Source organism: Nicotiana tabacum, chromosome 7 (assembly GCF_000715075.1).
Source record: "Nicotiana tabacum cultivar K326 chromosome 7, ASM71507v2, whole genome shotgun sequence".
NCBI classification, from domain to species: domain Eukaryota; kingdom Viridiplantae; phylum Streptophyta; class Magnoliopsida; order Solanales; family Solanaceae; genus Nicotiana; species Nicotiana tabacum.
The window spans coordinates 146,068,264-146,077,582 of NC_134086.1; the positions used below are offsets into that span (position 1 = coordinate 146,068,264).

The window sequence follows — 9,319 nt, forward strand, 5'->3', positions numbered from 1 at the left end:
GGAAGAAAATAATTTAAAGATTACTTACCCAAGAGATTATGGTGAAGTAATGCATCAAAAATCACCTAAGTGCTTTGGAGAAGAAGAGGTTTATGAAATCTCGTAAGTGTTCTGTTTTTGGGTCTTTAAAATAACTGGGCGAAAATGTACATCGCGTTCGTGACAGACCCTTTGCGTTTGCGATGGGTCAGGCTGCATAAGCCTTCACGTTCGCGGACAATGGCTCGAGTTCGCGAAGTAGGAACTTCTCAAGCCTCGCGCTCGCGTCCAAGGGATCACGTTAGGTAGGGAAGTTACCCCACCTCCTGCCCAGGCCCATTTGGCTTTCGTGTTCGCGTGGCCAGGACCACGTTCGCGAAGGGATATCCCTCCAAAGCCTCGTGTTCGCGACCTGAGCTACGCGTTTGCATAGAAGGAATTTCCTTCAGCAATAATTAACCCATCACGTTCGCGTGGCTGAAAACCTGCAATTTTCTTAAGTCCGAAATCTTCTGAAATACACCCGAACCCTCGGGGCTCCTAACCAAACATACATGACTAACTCACTAACATCATACGAACTTATCTCTATGATCAAATCGCCAAAATAACCTCAATAACAACGAATTAAACCTCAAAATCAAAGGATTTTTCTCAAACTTTATAAAACACTAACTTTAGAAATTTAGGTCTGAATCACGTCAAACGACGTTCGTTTTCCACCAAATTTCATAGAAACATCTTAAATCATATATAAGACCTGTACCGAGCACCAGAACCAAAATACGGAACTGATACCATCGTGTTCTAATTAGATTTCATTTCTAATTTCCTTAAACAATTTTAGAAAATAATTTTCTTTAAAAATTCATTTCTCGGGCTTGGAACCTTGGAGTTCGATTTCGGGCATACGCTAAAGTCCCATATTTTCCTACGGACCCTCCGTGACCGTCGAATCACGGGTTCGGGTCGGTTTACCCAAATTGTTGACCGAAGTCAAATTAGCTCATTTTATAATCAAAACTTATTATTTTTCACAGATTTTCATATTTAAGCTTTCGGACTACGCGCCCCAACTACGCACGCAATTCGAGGCAACTCTAAATAAGGTTTTCAAGGCCTCAAAGACACAAAATTCAATTAAAAGTTCATCCCAGAGGCTTCTCACCTTTGTAAAGTAAGATGTTATGTGAGAAGAGCCCTGAGCAGTAGAGTGGATTTTCCTTTGAAGTTGGATGTACTTAGATGCATTTGACTGCCCAAACCTATCATTGATGTCTTTCCAGACTTTCTTGGCAGTCGTAAAACACATCACACTGGTAGCAATCTCTCTAGATACTGAATTTGTTATCCAGGCCTTGACCATGCCATTACACCTTTCCTAATACGCATAGTAAGGGAATCTGATGTAAGTTGGGAGACTCTACTATCTATTAGCCCTAATTTATTCTTTGCAGAGAGAGATGTGACCATATTACTTCTCCAAAGTACAAAATCAGACCCATTGAATAGTACATACACCAATTGACTATCATGATAATCAGACGAGTGAATATAGAGATGGTGAGATGGATCCAGTGAAAAAGGAACAAAACCATCAAGAGTCGGAGATAGATCATCATTATTCAGTATATTACTCATTCTCACACCCAATCAGAATGAATTCACAATACAGAAGATAAAAGTCGGATGATAACGACAGAGGTAAAACAGAGATGCAATCAACAGAAAATCAACACATGCAAATAGGAGAGAGTATACCAGCCTTCTTCTGAAAACCTGAAGAAGTAAGGTCTCGTCTAATCAAAAACCCTAGGCATGATTTTCGCTCTCAAATATAATGGGAGCCTTCGTGAAAATCAAAGTTTCAGAGAAGATATACCTCAATCAAGGATCGAAGTTGAAAAGTCCCAAAATTTCTTTGATAAAAAATGATAGCACTCTTTCGACTACCTCTGACTTCAACCAAAACCAAAACGAGAAAAACTTCCGACAAGGGTACAATCGGAAGAGAGCTTAGGATGAGAGGAACCTAGATCCCTACTCTGATACCATGTTAACTTGGTACATGCCTCGGCTATGGCGGAACAAATGAAAAAGAAACCCTAACATTGAGAGAAGAGAGATACAGAAGGTTCGAGAGAGAGATATGAGCTGGTCAAAATAAAATTGACCAAAAACTGATTTATTTCCCACATAATGTCCTTTTATATTTACAAGTATAGGAAGGAGAAAAATACAAGTAAAAATATACAATACAAGTAAAATGTATAATTGAGCTGGTTCTTTTCAGTAAACACTAGTGGACCAGCTGATTTCCTTTGTTGGACTAGGTTTGAGTCACACAGGTTAACAAAATTAGCACTCAAGCTTTTCGCGATAAACTTTGCTTCATGGGGTGTTCTTTTGTACTATATACATAAGTGATTTTATTTTGATCTTTACGTTTTACCCGCAAATTTAAATTTCAGGCATTAATGATTAATTTCCAAAGCTACATATATTATAAACATAATGACTATAATTGATCTATCAGTAGACGGAAGCGTAATTCCTGAACCATATCAATTGGTGGACGACCTTGAACAATCTCTAAAGTTTATCAAGGATATTGTGTAGAGAGAGGTCTTTTCTATGAATAAAAAATATTTGACAAGAAAACATATCCTTAATTTGCTCTTCTGGTTTTATAGCTCAAACGTTACCATTCTTATTTTTTTAATCTTATACAGTCAAACCCCTCTATAACAGCTTTTTTATTCCGATATTTTTTGGCTACTATAATAAAGTGATGAATTAGTTCCAAAGAGAAAATGAATATTATAGTGAAATATTGTTATAGAGTATTGTTATTATAGAGATGTCTGATTGTATTACGAAGAATACAATCAGGCCAAATATATATAATATTTTCTTTATATCTTCTAAATAATTAGGAAAGATCTTATTGACAATAATATGGTACACAAGTACAATGCTTATCAACGTCACACCAATATCAACCAAATATAATATTTTGAGCAATAAGTGGTACAATGCATGAATCGTCAAATAAGGACCAAATCTTAAGATTAATTGAGGAGTTCTTAAATGTGTAAGCTAGTCAACTTTGGTTCTCCATTTTGAGGGGCAGCCTCTTTGATAAGCCTGAATGACTCAACAAAATCATCTTCAAGTTGGTTTGGGTCTGGAATTATTCCTTCATCAACTGCTACTGCAAATGTTAACTTCTTGGCATAACTACACCCATGAACCATTAGCCCCTATAATATAATATGCATTTGAATTTAGCGAATGTTGACTTGAGTAGTTTTGTTTTTTAATTATATAACTGATCTCAACTAGTTTGTGATTGAAAAATGGTGGCTTGATTGATTGAACAAACTTACAGTGGGTTGTCCATAACATGTTGGAGCAAGGAATGTCAATGGGTGGCCTGAGCAAGAAACTTCTTCTAGCGGACCGGCTACATTTGATTAGTGTTGTTTGAGATAGAACTCTTGCAGCAAGAGTTGTCGCACCCTATATGTGAAGAAATAATTAAGCAAAACATGAGTTAGGTCTAGATTTCAAGTTTCAACAACAATTAAAAGCATCTCTATTTTGCTTGATAATTTTAGTGTTTTTTCACTTTTAACTTGCGCCAGAAATTATTTATATTCGGTAGTCGGAAAAGTGTATAAAATTTATTTAATTTTTGTATATAACACATACATACATACAGAATATGTGTGTATATATACATACACATACAAAATATATATTTTTTTTAGCTATTATTTTGAAAGCAGCTATACAATGTTATTTTCCCATAATTTTTTTTTAAAATGTAAAGAGAAAGAATGGAGTACTACCTCAAATCCAAATAACTTGACTAAGAGTTGTGAGAAATAAAAGGTGCATCGAGACTCAAGAGAATGCTTCTTTCGATCCATTGTTGTCTTAGCCTTGAGAACATAATCGAGAGGATTATCTAATTGTGATATAGATAAGGGAATTATTACAAAGCCAAAACAATTTCCTTGTATCACTACAGCATTCTTCTCAATCATTTCAGCTACAGCCTGCCATAACATTCATGTGAAATCAATTGATAATTAGGCACATATGTTCGCCATAGTAGTAACACAGTTATCAATCTTTAAGCAAAATATTACTGCATCAATATCTTGTAAATATTAGTTATAAGTAACCTTGGATGACTTTTGGTTTTACATCGCGGTAGATGAAAAAATACTTACTTGGACTCCTAAAGCAGGTCTCAGATTCACCACAACACTGGCTCTGCATCTCATTTTTTTGTGGTGAAAACTTCCTCTTCCCTTCAATTTCTTGATATGGTCATATTAAGAATAAACACAATAAAGACTTTAACCAGCATGGTTTAAAGCAAACTTTACGTCATTGTTACACACAACCACAAATATATGACTTTTATACCCCCCAAAAAAACAAATATATGACTTTTGTACCCCCCAAAAAAAACAATTTTAATTCCTTAGCCAAAAGAAAGAAAAAGAGTAATTACTTTGCGAAAGGAACCATATGAGTCGCGCCTAACATGATTAATTCATAGATTATGAGGTCAAGAGATTTCTATTTCTATTTATTATATTCGCTTGTTTCCTTGGTTGATGTTTCTGATGAAATACCTATATGCCCTTAATAGTATGTTATTGTCATATTTTAATGTAAAAATTCGGTAGCAAATTTCTTTACAAGTACATAATGAGGAGTTTAATTACGTGTATTTTCGGTGGATATAACGAGACAGAGCTGCTTGTGTTATCCCCAGAATAACATCATTAACAGTCTAAATTCACAATAGCAAAAATAAAGAAGAGCTTAAGTCAGATAAAGGCAAAAACAGTGAAATAAAGTTCAAATTAGCATTAATAGGTGAGAAGATAGAGAATACGCATATATTCAGCCCATCTGAAGGAAAATTCTCCTAGACAAGTGTGTTTTTGGTTTGAAGAAATTTATTTTCTTGTTTGAAAAATACTTTTTCATTAAAAAGTCATTTTCTAGAGTTTAGTTACCAGAAAATATTTTTCTATCAGATATGTAGAATGTTTGTACTAAATTATTAATCTTAGGGGGGAAAGTACAATTAATGCCTTAATTATGGCCTACACAAGATTTCATGCAAGCAAATATCTCTGGCTATGGTTACAATTCGATTAGTAATTAAGTCGGTTTGGATCTAGGACCAGTAAGTATGTTGATCAAATTTAATACCCAAATCTGATCTTATCTGATCTGGACCCCAATAAAGTTGCTAATTAACATTGCATGCATGTAGTTCAAATCCATTTCAAGCTAAGGAACTACAAGAAATGACCTAAAACGATATTTTCCCTCCTATTTCAATTTCAAACCTTTGTAAAAAAATTTATACCCTCACTCCTCAACAAGCTAAAAATCTGATCTAGCATATTACGGCATGTAGGACAAGAACTCAATTTGTTCATTCGGATGTGCTCTCCTAGTTTCAGGAATCAATAAAAAAAGAATATTAAAAGCAATCACGAGATAAAATAAAGTTTCCCGGACAAGAGATTAAATCCAGGAAAAGGGATTAATGCTGTCCAATCTTGGATTTTAGGTTTATATTAATATAGTATACTTACAGAGTTCGTTGAATTCTTTATCAATTTAATGTCGTCCAAGCTAATAGTCCGATAGATAAATCTCAAACGAGTAGACGACTTAAATCCTTGTGCAACTGTGAAAGGTGGGTGAGAGTCTTTCAAGAAGAGAGCAGTTGCAACAAACAACAAAACATCAATAACTGTATTGAACAAAAGTCTGATGCACGACCACAACTTTACGAGGTATTGCCATATCAAAGACCGAATAATTTTTCTGTTGTTGTTTGATTAATGTGATTTGCCCTTGGATGAAGAAGAAGAAGAAGAAGAAGAAGAAGAAGAAGAAGAAGAAGAAGAAGAAGAAGAAGAAGAAGAAGAAGAAGAAGAAGAAGAAGAAGAAGAAGAAGAAGAAGAAGAAGAAGAAGAAGAAGAAGAAGAAGAAGAAGAAGAAGAAGAAGAAGAAGAAGAAGAAGAAGAAGAAGAAGAAGAAGAAGAAGAAGAAGAAGAAGAAGAAGAAGAAACGAGGAGTGTGGGCAAAGAAGTAGGATCCGAGATTTTCCGAAAACAAGAGAGTAAAAGTGAAATGAGGGAAACTCCATCCCCAAGAGAATGATGAAGACGGAAAATACAAGTAGCCTCGGCATGCGAGGTTTTCACGTTAAGAATGTGAAGATCCCACAGAGGTTTCGACATGTCAATAGTGGCCGTGCTTAGGTTTGATATGTACTCTTCTACCGTTTTGTCGGTATCCATATTATTGGGGATTGATTTAAGGTCGGGGACTGTAATATGATCATCTATATTGACTGTCGTGGGAACCCATTTCATCTTTCGGCTGTCATCACTTTCATCTACAACCTGTTGATGTTACAACACAAACTAAGAGGATCAGATTTTATTCAAAAACCTTGGATAGAGTTTACACTATCGTGGTATTAAACGTAATTACGAGAAATTGTCTATATATGAAATATGAGTTGTTAGTCTACTTAATTAATTACTTGCTACTATCATCAATTGATAGTGTAAAAGTTGTTATACATACAACTTTATCTAAATTAAGTGCCAAAGGCCCAAAACTATATGCAACAACAACAACCCGGTATAATCCCACTTAGTGGGATCTGGGGAAGGGTAGTGTGTACGCAGACCTTACCCCTACCCTGGGGTAGAGAGGCTGTTTCCAAAATAGACCCCCGGCATCCTTCCCTCCAAGAACTTCTCACCTTGCTCTTGGGAAGACTCGAACTCACAACCTCTTGGTTGGAAGTGGAGGTTGCTTACCATATGAGATATATGAGATATGGAATATTCTGTGGACTATATGAGATATGGAATATTTCTCAATAAACTGTGGACTAGTCATTTTGTTTTCGTAATTACAGTACTTACCAATTTTGTATCCAGGACCTCCAGGCTAGTATTAGTGGAGCAAATTTTATCATTTCAAATTATGATATGCCTATGTACTTGTTACCCAATATATGTCTCAAACTCCTTTTTCTATATGTTTGTACCTTGTTATTAATTCTAACAGTACGCTAATAGCTATTCCTTAATCTAGATGCAACATTGAGTTAATTTATTACCTGCAAACTCGAAAACCGTGGATGTTTAAGCAACTTGTCTTGTATTTCAGCTTTCATGGCGTCAACATTAAGTGGTATTTTCCAACCCATGATTGCTAAGGTGTAAACATTGTAGTTTGGTTCATGAAACATTCTAGAAGTTGGACTCATGAGTAATGCTTCAGGTTCTTCTCCATTTTCATCTAATTTCTTTGTTGTTCGTATAGGTTTCATGAGAACCATCTTGTTTTCATCACGCTCCATATCTTGGAACAAATATTAAGTGATGATGACTTATTTATCTACGAATTTAAGCAAATATTGCTGATAAAAGACTCCTGTTATTATAGAGAAGAAGGAAAGCTTTATTGGGTGCACACACAGAGTAGATAGATTAATTTCAACCGTACGAGGAAGCTTTCATCATTGAAAGCACACAACTGTCTTGATAATCTAGTTTTGGAAGTCTAGACAGAGTAGTTTAGACTACTTTTATTGAAATGTATAAAGGGGTAAATTGGATTACGACTTGACTCGCATGAAGAACGGAATTAGTTATTATACCAAATTGACAGCTATCCATATACTCTAGTTACGGAAAAGGGTCTAAACTATTTTTGATCAATTGACTTGGTACAAATATACCGTTCATCCATATATTAATTATAAGTTAAATAACCTCACCTTTTTTCTTTTGGCCTAAAAATACCCTAAAAACTAACTCACCATCTATCTATATCTATATTGAACATAAGATGGTATGTTTGATAATTTGATTGAGTTGCGCATCTAATTGTTCTTTCTTTCCTGCCGGTTTCCCTACATTCAAAATATTTGACCTTAGAGTGGTACTTACATTCAAGGTAATTCGTTTCACTGTATGTGATATTTTGGTAGATCCTTAGTTGATCGTTTCTGTCATACATGTGCACTACTTATTCTTTTGAATCTTCCCCATAAATTATCTATGATAAAACTTTTCATTTATAAAAAGCTGCATTGACATTTATAAACGTTGATGTCTTTTTATATTTTCTCATCCAGGATGGAAGTCTCTTTTTTCTTTTTTCTTTTTGGGAGAAATTTGGTTACAATTAATGATCAGCAGAAAAGCCTCCTAAAACAAAAGGAAAAAGAAAAGCATGCATAGGTTTTTGTCAACATTCTTCTGTGTCAAAGTTGCTTCTTTCAATCTGTTTCTAAAAAACTATTTTACTTTCATCCTTTCTGCAACAACCTTTTAATTGCATTTTCTCTTATTGAGGTATTATTGATTTTACACTTCGATCTCAAAATTTAGATGTATTACTGATTGAAAGCTCATCAATCATGTATCTTTCCTCAACAACATACTTCCTTCCAAATATTGGTTGTCCTTAAAATATCATTATAGTAGTAGTAGTATATATATATTTCCTTTAAATATTGATTGTCTTCAAAAAGTCAATATATTATATTTCTTTCGGTCTAACTATCCCGAGCTTAAAAGTGCAAGGGGTGATAATGAGTCTTTTTTATAGGATATGTCCTTGAGCGGACATGATGCTAAGTTTTTAATTTGTAAAATTTTGGTCATGAGTGACTTGCCGTGAGGAATATGGATGCATGCCAAAGACTCTGAGACCAGAGGCGGAGCTAGAATTCTAAGTTTGTGGGTTTCGAATTCTAGTTCGTTTATGCTATTGGATTTAAAATTTATAATATATACATATTCAATGAAGTTTTTAAGATAAATACAGAGTTTAAACTAAAGTTACTGGGTTTGACCGAACCCGCAATTCCTATGCTAGCTCCGCCCTTGTCTGAGACATAATTAGAGGGGAGCTCTTGGTCGTGATGAATATGTATTCCGAAGCAAACCAAGTTTGTGATAAATCCGTCTAGGATCATGTATTCAGAGATCTTCATAATTATAATACAACTTTACATCCAAACTCTTTAACTTTCAATTGTGTCATGGATAAATTAAAGGTTGAACTACAAAAGAAGGTAACTAAATCTCAGTAAAATTAGTCAAACGAATAAAACCTGATCTGCTAATTAACCACAACCAATATGATTATTTCTTGATTCATAAGACCTCTTTGTATCAAATCGCTTCGGAACTTGATTATTAGTGGAGAAAAAGGAAACAACGCTTTGTATCATGATATTCCGTAATTACAAAATCATTTAGAA

General features: G+C 34.6%; 1 pseudogene; it reads right to left on the reverse strand.

Moving 5' to 3' along the window:
- Positions 1-2,908: 2,908 nt before the first annotated feature.
- Positions 2,909-7,438, reverse strand: LOC107809999 (wax ester synthase/diacylglycerol acyltransferase 11-like; annotated as a pseudogene).
- Positions 7,439-9,319: the final 1,881 nt, after the last annotated feature.